This window comes from Acromyrmex echinatior, chromosome 6, assembly GCF_024713525.1.
Source record: "Acromyrmex echinatior isolate Ae372 chromosome 6, ASM2471352v2, whole genome shotgun sequence".
Lineage (NCBI taxonomy): Eukaryota > Metazoa > Arthropoda > Insecta > Hymenoptera > Formicidae > Acromyrmex > Acromyrmex echinatior.
This window is the reverse complement of record NC_141857.1, coordinates 14,041,940-14,053,589: the sequence shown is the minus strand read 5'-3', so window position 1 is coordinate 14,053,589 and position 11,650 is coordinate 14,041,940.

The following is an 11,650-nucleotide window of genomic DNA, read 5'->3' as shown; positions in this document are numbered from 1 at the left end:
CCCATACAATAGCTAATAATTCTTTTTTAGTCGTGCTGTATTGTATTTCGGCTTTATTTAAAGTTCTGGAAGCAAAAGCCAGTGGCTTGTCCTTGCCTATTGTTCCTTGAGACAGGATAGCGCCTGTTGCCTCATTAGATGCATCTGTGGTTAATATAAAAGGTTTGTTCCAGTCCGGGTATGACAATACAAATTGAGTCATTAATTTAGTTTTCAAAGAGTCGAACGAATTCTGCTCATTTTTCCATTCAAAAGTTGAAGACTTTTGAAAGAGCCACGTTAATAGTTAATTTTGCTATAGAAAAGTCCTTAATAAACTTTCGATAATACCCAATTCCAGAAATAACTAATTCCAGAAATTATTTGTTCCTTTAGAATCCCGTGGGACTGGATAATTTTTTACTTTTTCTTTACGATTCGGATTAGGCTATATATCTCGTTCCGAGATCACATGGTCCAAATATTCAAGTTCGGATCTCAGATATTCATATTTGTCCGGTTGAAATTTTAGCTCTCCTTGCCTGAGTCTTTCAAATAACAGCCTCAGGTTTTTGTTATGGTCTTCAATAGTTTTTCTGTAAACTATTATATCGTCAATATAAACAAAGCAATTGTTTCCTATTAGTCCCTTATTCATCATTCCTTGAAAAGATCGAAAGGTGCATTCTTCAGACCGAAAGACATGCGAGTGTATTCATAATGGCCATTCGGAGTGGAGAAAGCTGTTTTCGGAATATCTTTAGGATTCATGCCTATTTGATGGAATCCAGATGCTAAGTCAAAGGTTGAAAAATAACGCGCGTTGCCCAGGTGGTCAAGAATTTCATCTATGTTTGGAAGTGGATAGGCATCGTGAATAGTTTTTTCATTAAGCTTTCTAAAGTCAATTACTAATCGCCATTTTACCTGAAACATCTTACTTTTTAGATATTATCCAAAGTAGCGAATTATAAGGAGAATCCGATTCTCTTATTATACTCTTAGCTAACATTTCTTTTATTTGATTTTTAATTTCTTCCTGGTGTATGAGAGAATAACGGCATTATTTTGTGTGAATAGGATTTTCATCTGAGGTTTTAATCTCATGTTGGATTAAATCAGTGAGTGGGAGCTCCTAACAAAGTGAAAATATTGTGGTACTCTAATATTATTCCAGATTTCGCTACAATGCTCTAGAAGGTGCGGAGACAAATATTTTCTTTCAATAGTTGCAAGCGTGTATTATCCAAGCGTGTATTTTCCTTTGTAATGGAATATACTGATACATCGTGAAAATCTTCAATACTTTCAATTTCATCATGCAAATGTTTCGGTAAAATAGGCTTACTAGAATCATTCATCCTTGTAATTACTCCAGTGTCATCCCTAAATATGATTAATACATCTGACCTTTTTTTTTATGTTACTAGGATATGGTTTGTCACATCTTTTAAATTCCTTTCCTTCGAGAATTAAACTTTTATTTGAAAAATTGAAATGTGAAAATGCCTATGATGCCCTGATGTTTAACTGAATGTGAAATACGTGTTTTTTTCCGAACATTTCTACAATTACTTCATAACTTAGTTTTCAGAGAATGTATCGTGACGCCGGATACTATTATCAAATCCACCTTGGGTAAATTTTTATTTTTAATAAACATTTCATAAATTAAAGATATATCCGAACCTGTGTCTACTAAAAAGTTGTTTGCTTAAAACCTAGTATTTTCAAGATAATTCGGGGTGCTCTAATGTAAGTTCCGCCAGGTCCCTGGTAAATTTCTCGTTGATGTGTTGCTCCGAGGTTCGATCGATTGTATGTGAAGGACGCGATGCTTGGTCCGGTGGTCGATTGAGAAGATGATGCTCGTGAAAATTTTGTTAGCTTCGTTGCTAATGAAATGCTTTGATTCTGCATTCTTTTTCATCATATCCTCGCCGCTTACAGTAACCACATTCTTGATGTTGAGACCGGGGTTTTTGAATAAATTTCCTTGAGACTTAATTGCGTTGTATGCTAGAACTGGAGTTCTCCTTCGAAAGCTCTTGTTTTCGAAAACGCTTGATTTAGAGTGTCCAGCTCGAAGCAATAGAGGTGATCTCCAATTTCTAATTTTACATTACGGCGGAAAATCTCGATGGACTTCCGTTGGTAAAGTTCCTCTTGAATACAGATGGTCGCCACTCCATTGTTTTGTGAATTAATTGTAGTAATAATGTCGTCGTGTATTCGGAGGAAATGATTTATGAATTCGTCAATATTTTCATTATATTGTTGGATACACGTGTCTCTTTGTACTTCTAGTACAAAGTGAAAATTTTGAGCTTTTCCGAAAAGGTATTTCAATTTTTCGAAAAGCCGTGAAAAATTTAGCGTGAAATATGTGTTTTTCGATTCTTACCCTTCGCTTTTCCTGTGAGTTTCTGCGCGATGATGCCGCAAAGAAGTAGTCGTGTTGACTGCTAATCGCTTCACTGCGACTTGAATATGCCCAATAAAAGATTCAACGTTGAGTCCATCGAATTCCGGGATTAGATGCATTGCTTGGTCATATATATTTATTAAAATCTTGAGGTTCTCTGAACAGTTGCCGACATTGCTTCCGGAAATCTTTCCGGATGGATTTATTTGCAAATTGTTAATTTGATCTTTAAATGCTTGCACAGCGTCCGTAACTTTTAACAATTATTCTGCTAATATATTTAAAGTAAGCGTTTGTTCGCGAAACGGGCTTTGTGCGCGCGATATTGGAACTGTTACGAAAATTTTTTATTTTAATATATTAATGCCTGTACTTAAGTCAGAAGAGATATCAGAAGGAATTGATCTTACTCCTCTGTAATTTGTCCACCTGAATATTATTCAATCTGAATGTTGAGCTCGGTAGATAGAGCGAGATAATCTTTGAGTCTTCCTCGAAAGTAACTAGTGTAATTAGTATATGTCGTCTCGAAGTTAAAGTACTTCAAACTTCACTGTTTTTATGCACTGATTATCCTGCACCAATTGTAGGATTCGCAATTATGTTCTTGCAAAAAAAAACTCTTTATTTTTTACTTTTGTACAAAATACATTTTATTGATTCGCAACAATTTATTTTTAGATGCGACCGGTCTCGCAGTACTCAATGGATTGCCTTACTTAGTCCAAACGCTCTCTATTTAAAGGCTTCGGAAATGCTTCTGGAAAATTCGAGTTGTTAAACGGATAATTTCCGTTTTTAGAAAGTCTTATTTCTATTCTTATTCTAAAGGGCCTTTGTCCATAAGTAAATGGATAAGGGTCTCAAAAAAAAACAAAACATAAGGAAAATAAAGAATAGATTGTATTTCTAACGCTTTCTTATCCTAAGATTAAATTCTAACGTAGGTATATGAACAATGGTCACATCCCTAGAGCGTTTGCTGCTCACGTGTAATTGTAAGAATCAGAGGTTTTACGCAAAGAATTGGAAAAGATTTGTCGAGATATTTAGCAGAGATACGTGACTTGCTGCGGCGAGAACCATCAGCAGGCTCTCGATCCTTTCAGTACGAGATCTGAAAACAGAGAGAGCGAGGGATACTTCCTTCCAAAGCCTCCAAAGGATTAAGCCTCCCTCGCGCCTCCATGCATCCGGAGCGTTACGTAATAGGAGGAGGGTCTGCCTTAAGGCCCTCTCATAGCAGTGTACTTGTCGAAGAAAACGCTCGAGTTGCTACCTGTGAAGGCAGCGTTACGTCGCGTCAGCGATGGAAACAGCGCAAAAGGCGAAATATATTAGCAATTAGGGCAAAAATATTGTGCGGACATAATAGCGGTACCTTTTGCTGGAGTTGCCGCCATTATTACCATTACCAAGGTATCAATCTGTTAAACTATTAAATCAGTTAATTAAGCTGCAGAGCCTTCAAAAGAAGAAAAAATTTTGATGAACTTGCAGCGATAAATGGCGTTTTCAATAGTATTTTATAGCAAGCTGAGTTTTTGCCAATGATAATATTTTATCACTGGCTAGTAATGTTTTCAATGATACATTAATTTTATAGTGATACATTAATTTTATTGCTAAAATAAGTATTATTATTGATTAATATCTTATACACATCATAAAATTATAATAAAAAAAAAGTTTTTCCTTAAATTCGGGAACTAATTTTATAGTGCTTCAATGCGGTCACCCATCCGATTGTATACTGCCATCTGCTATCCTTGACCTTTTGAAATCGTATGGAAATCGCTACACTTCGATGATCCACGAACACCTATATATTCATGGATGTATAGCTATGATATGTCTGTTTAATATATGGTCCTGACAGAAATTTGTCCAGTTTAATTAAATATCCAGTCAGCTACTGTCTAATATTTAATTTTAACGACTATTTTCAAGTTAGAAAATATACGTTGTACTTTTGTAGTACAGTTATTATGTATATCGTCTTTGATTACAGATCTCCACAGTCTCTCTCTTCTGTCGATAATAGTCGTTGATACGGTTATGTACCATACGATACCTAAACAGTATGCAGGTACAGTGTTGATACGTTGTACTATAATATCATATACACTTTTTGTACTGCTACCATATAGTTACGCCGTACATCGCCACATAGTGGGCTAAAACAGTAAAACCCGGACATAGAATAAAATTATTTTTTCGCTGTAAAAAGCTTCAAAATTGGCTCTAATTATTGTTTAAAGCTTGATTCAACTTAATTTCAAGTAAAAAAGGAATCAAGAATGTTTATTGTTTATATAGATTAACAATGTTTAGATTTAGAAATTGTGAAACATTAATGTATATTCATATCATCTATTCAGAGCAATGCTATATATAAATGCTTGTATCGTTTACATTTTTTTTTATTGCTTTCCTAACAAAGAGTATTGAAAACTGTTATTAATATTCAAAAGTTGTTCTATTAAAATTAAAAAACTTTCTAAACGCTTTTTTGAAGTACAAAATCCATCTAAAAGCGAGATATATAAAAAAAGTTCAAAAGAGTTCCAAGAAATTTGTTTTTAGGAATGCAAAAGAACTTGTCAGGAAACTATCTGTTTTTTTTGTCCCTTCTTGTCATTTTCCGAGAAAAATGCATTTTTATGTGCGCAAATTTCATAACTTGACTTCGAGTAGTGCGAAGAAGCATATAATGATAAAACTCGGCTATAGGACTTTAATCATTATAAAATTACGTTTTTTTCGATCAAAAGTAAAAACTGAAGTTTTTATAGTCATTAATTTTCAATAATGTCGAATTCGAAATACCAAAGAACTAAATTCATAATAACGAATAAACAAATTTAAAAAATATTTAGATAAATTACGAAACAAATTGTATTCAACAAGTCATTCCTGCATTATTACTGATTGTAAAATAGTATTATTACTCAGAAATTTTCAAATTAAAAATTACAAATAAATAAACTCAATATAGTAGATACAAAGAAAATGTAAAACAAAACCGCGAATATCTACACGGGAAAAAATAAAAATATAAAAAATAAAAAACTGAGTTTTTTGTACCTTCTTCATTAAATTTAATTATTTGTATTTTTCGTAATTAAATTTTTTATAATTTTCAAGATGCTTATTAGATTCAAAAATTAATAAATTGTTTGGCAATTTAATATGTGATATTACTATTCTAGTTCTGTTAACAACATTGCATTTAAAGACCGAAAAAGGTTGCGCGTAATTTGCAGAATTGGATATATGAATATAAATTCGCTTTGAAATATTTATGCACTAAGATCCGCTTAGATCGAAAATAAGTTTATTCCTTTTTAACTGATTAATTATTTATAATTTTGATTCTCAAAACTTATTAGGTGTTGGAATTAATTCGTAGCGTTTTACAAGTGATGGGAAGTACTTTCATTAATGTATTTTTTAATGCTCATGTGAAATAAATAACATTCTTTCATTAAAAACGCTACGAATTAATTCCAACACCTAATATTTTGCTGATTCGCAAAATAATATTATTTTTAATCGGCAATCAAGTAGAAATCATTTCCTGAATGCGACTTTTTTTATGATTCATCCAAAGATTTTTTCAATTTTTGTTCATCCTTTTTTATGAATTCGGCTTTCCGTCATTTTGAATTCGAAATTATTGAAGGATTTATATTTCAAAATTAACCCTAAAAACTTCCAGTCTTCACTTTTAAGCGAAAAAAATAAGATTTCACAACGATTAGAGTCCTATGTCCGGGGTTTTACTATGTTTTAGCCCACTGTACGCGTCTCGTAGCAGTAATAGTACGGTAGCAGTATATTGTGCGGATATCGTGGGATATCGCACGCTTGGTTATCTGAGGTAATATTTTATTGAAAATTTTATCACCGGTCAGTGATAAAATCTTCAGTAAAATATTGCCATTGATAAAATTCCATTGAAAGCACCATTGGATTATATAAATGAATAGCTTTCAATGCGAATGATATTCCTATTGACAATAATCCAATGGCAAAATATTATGCTACTGATCGATGATATTCCTATTGATGCGTATCCAATAGTAACTATTATACCATTAGTCGAATGATATTCCTATTGGATTACATCCAATGATAAAATATTTTACCACTGACCGATTTTCTTATTGAACGCTTCAAGTAGTAAAATCGTTAATGATAATGCCGTTGAGTCCGTATAATTTTATTATTATACGGACTAATTTTATTATTAGTTCAAATGATTTTATTATTGATCTGAATGATAATACCATTGACACTTTTCAACGCAACGGGCAACTCAATTAAAATAGTAATTTTAATTTTTCTTCAAGGATATTCTTATTGAAGATCTTCTTATTTCAATCAAGTAATGGCAACTTTAATTCTCTGTCAAAAATTATTACTCTTCGAAGAAAATTAATGTATGAAATGAAAAATTGAAATCTAGATGCTACAGTCTTAACTAATCAAGTTAAATTCTATCAAATTAAAAAATAAAACTCTCTTGTTATTTATACAAACTTATCTTTTTAAAAAAAGGTTAAAAAAGCGCTAAGCATGCATGCTTTTCGTAAAGAATCATTTGCCGGTTTCATCGTGTTTGCTGTTTAATAAAATTGATCACTTATGGTAGATAGTTAATCACCGATTCGGCTTAATCGAGTTGGTGAAACCGGTCCTTTGTACATAATACTAAGTTTTCAATTAATAGAAGTTTTAATTTTTTTAAAGATATTTTTATTGAAGATCTTCTTATTCCAACCCAAGTAATGGTAACTTTAGTTCTCTATCAAAAATTATTACTCTTCGAAAAAAATTAATCAAATGAAAAATTAAAACCCAGATGCAACAATCTTAATCAAGCAAGTTAAATTTTATTAAATTTTATTAAATTAAAAAGTAAAACACAAATGATACTATTTCTTGTTATTTATTTAACTCTAATAATATGTATAATTCGTTAAAAAAGATTTGATATCAACAATTGGCGCTAAGTTAAATTCCTTGTAATTCAGATACAAAATTAAATAAATAATTTTAACTTTAATGATATGTGCGAGAGCAAGTCAATAAATTCTTAGAAAATCTGTCAGAGGGCACTCACAGTGTCATGTCACTTTTTGATAAATAGCATCTTTCAGTTGTTCAATTACTGTCAATTTTTGAGCGGAATTCATCGCGTGGTTTCATTTCTGTAGACGATTAAAGCGAACAACCTTTGTATTTTTTTCAAAATGAAAAAAAAACGAGTTTCGTGCAGTGATCAAACATCTACATGTGAAAAGTTTAACGCTGAAAGAAATCAAAACCTAATTGGATAATGAAGAATGTTCATAGCACATCTGCATCAGCGTTTGCGACTGTATACAATGGGTAAATGAATTTAAATGTGATCCACATATGATGCATCTTGTTCGGGACGTCCAATTGAGGCTGCTACGCCAGAAATCATCGATAAAGTTCACGATATTGTTTTGATCGACGAGTGAAAGTGCGCAAGATTGTTAAGGCCACAGGTATACCACATGGCACATGTGATTTCAATTTTGCACGAACAATTGGGTATGAAAAAGCTATCGGCAAGATGGGTGCCGCGTTTGTTCACCGTGGACCATAAGCGCGACCGTGTGACGATTTCAAAACAATGTTTGGAGATATTTCAACGTAGTCCAGATGAATTTCTGCGTCCATTCATTACTGTGGACAAAACATGGATCCATTACTTCACACCCGAGACGAAGGAACAATCAAAACAATGGACGTCACTGAGTGAATCAGCTCCGAAGAAGGCAAAGACCGTGAATGCAGCCGGAAAGGTGATAGTCACAGTTTTTTGGGATGCACGCGGTATAATTCATATCGATTACCTTCCGTCGAAACAAATGATCAATGGCGATTACTACGCAAACTTATTGGACGTTTCAACAACATTTTAAAGAAAAAACGTTCCCATTTGACAAAGAAGAAAGTGCTCTTCCATCAAGATAATGCACGGGTTCACACGTGCCCGGCACCGATGACCAAATTCAACGAATTCCGCTCGAATTGCTTCTCCATCCAGCATATTCGCTAGATTTAACCCCCTGCGACTATTTCCTGTTTTCAAACCTGAAGAAATGATTCGGAAGAAAAAGATTCACCACCAGAGAGCAGCTCATCGTCGAAACAGAAACTTATTTTGAATTAGAACATTTCTTAGAAAATCTACATCTTTTCTCAAAATTTTTCATATATGTTAATTATGAAATATCGTAAGATTTTTAATATTTTTTGTAAGTATAATTTTTAATATTTTTTGTAAGTATAATTTCTTAATGAAATGTTGCAAAATTTAAAAAATTTAAAAATAATTTTTAAAAATTATGGGATGAGAAATTTCAAAATATTTCAGAATTTACTTGTATGAGAAGTTCTGAGAGAAAATGTAAACTTTCCAAATATTTCTGAAAAATGTTTCAATTTGTATAAAAATTATGAGAAAAATTTTCACCAGGGTGAACTATGAAAATCGAATAGAGTTACGCTAATTCCTTGTGAGTACTGAGGTTAAATATCTCATAGGGTAAAGCGATCTTTTTTTCTGTCAGATTCTTTTATTTTGTATAAAAACGCATCTACTGAACATAATTTTGATTATTGTCGTTAAGGATATTAAATTGAATAATTATAATATTTAACTATTTTTGCTTAGTTGCATTATTTTTGTAAAAGAGAAATTAGTATATACAATAGTATTCGATAGCAAGTATAACAGTAACTGGATGTTCAGTTAAATTGCATCTATCAGGATTATATTGACAGATATATCGCAACTATATATTCATTAACATTCAGTGTTCGTGGATCATTAAAGTAGCAGTTTCTGTACGATTACAGAGGTCAAGTAACGCAAATTGTGTGTCAAGTTGGACATTTGGATGGATGACCGTTTCATATCATAAAATTAATTCCCATATTTCCTCATAAGGCCCTCTTAATTTTTCCTTACGTGGCCCTGATAAGTTTTCCTTACACGATCCTGATAATTTTTCCTTATAGTGCCTTGATAATTTATCCTTATAGAGTCCTGATAAACAATTTATTACATGCCATATAGGGCCCAAGTTATTTAATCTAATAGAGCCCAATTAATTTTAGGGCATACTAATCAGATTTTTTTTTAAGCCTTAACAATTTTCTGTACAGATAAGTGCTATTTACAATATAACTCGCTTTTTTCTTCTTAATGTGTCTTATAGCTGAGACTTTGAAATATTTTTTTAATTTTCTTTCTACTATTGTTACCCGCGAAGTTATGTAAGTTCGAATTTTAGATACTTTTCGCATGGCAATCTCCTTTGATACGTAGCGCATATAACTCTTTTTTTTAAGAAGTCTACGATAGTATTTGTATGCAGATAATGAAAGAAACGTTTCCAATTCTTATCTGTCTTTAATTTATACGTTAAAAATTATATTTCCAAACATCTTTTTTTTTTCATTTCATCATTAACTTATCTTAGAATTTTGCATATATCAAATTTGACACTTCGACTTCATTATATAACGAATTTAAACATTCGATGGTAACTCGATTTACTAAAGAACCACCTCAAAGTTGTAAATAATTGAACGATAATTATTCATAACAGATTGTATAAATGTTACATGTGACAATAAAGTTACACACGGGCTGTAAATAAAATAAGAGATATCAACTTTGCAGATAATCATAGATTTGTATTTGGATAGAAAAGAGAAGATAAATAAAGAAGAAAAAAGTCTAAAAAAGATAGAAGTATAAAATTATGCGATAAAGCGATTTACGAATAATGAAGATTTCATCTTGTTGATTTACACAATTTTAAGAATACTTATGTTTTCATGATAGAACGCTACTATCGTAGATCCTATAATTATGGCGTTGATGGATTGTTGTTTATGTATAAGATATTCATCATAATGTAATAATTGTGGAATAATGTGAATATAAGGGAAAGAAACAAAGAGACGATAATATATGTGTATGCGTCGTGAATACAATCAGGTCTGGGCATGTATTTGAAATACTTCTACTTAAAACATAGTAGGTATTTGCAATATATTATAAATGTATTTTGTATTTCAGCGGAGCACATAAAAGTATTACGTATTTTGTATTTAAGGTAGAAAGATTAAAAATTTTTGTATATTTAAATTCAAATAATAAGAACGACAAATTTTCCATCTATGCAAAGGATGTACTTGAGATTCATCATTATATTTTTTTGCTGTAAAACAGGTAATGATTCTATTCTTATTTCGATTAGAAGATATTAATGATACGCAAATTTGTTAAATTAGAATCTGGAAATTCTCGTTCTACACTTTCGTGATATGACAATTGGCAGTGTAACATTATTTTACGAAGCATCATCACATATGAAAGAACACGTTTATATAATTATATCATACGACGGTTGAATTTAATGTCAGCTATATGTAATTCTGCGTTTTAAGAATATTGTGAATTTACTGAGGATGGCCAGATTGTGGCCGAAACGTCTAATGTTTTAATTAATGTAATGATAATTAAATATCACAAACTATAACTTGTGCGGTGGTTTTTTATGCTCTTCTTTTTATACGTTTTGAATTATAACCACGTTCGTTTTTATGATGTATTTCAAATAATAAGATTGTTGTCAATCTTATTGTTAGTATTTGAAATACAAAATACTTTCAATCTTTTGTTATTAATATAAAATACAAAATGTTTTCATATGCTTCATTGAAATACAAAGTATAAAATATAATTGTCTCACTGCTGAAATAAAATTATTTCAAATACATGTCCAGCCCTAAGTACAATATGATATTCGACGACGAAAATTTATCTAATATAACAACCCTGCGCGAGATTCTATAGGCTAACTTTTATTTTCTTATACAGATGTACAATAGAGCGTCTGCTCGAAGATAAAAAACGATTGCCCGAATTTGTTCCCCTGTGATCGATGGTTTGATTAATGATACATTTTTTATTAACTATTTTTACCCAAAAATCGTTCTTGTTATTTGCATTATCAGAACGTCTTTTTAGAAAAAAATCATTGCAAATACAATTTTAAAATAAATTTTTTACACTTTTCATATAAGTTTATTTATATGAATAAACGCTAGGGACATATGAAAGTGTCGATTCGCCGAGAAGTGGATTGTCGATTGGAAAGATGGAAAATTTAATGCAGTTTAGTTAATCAA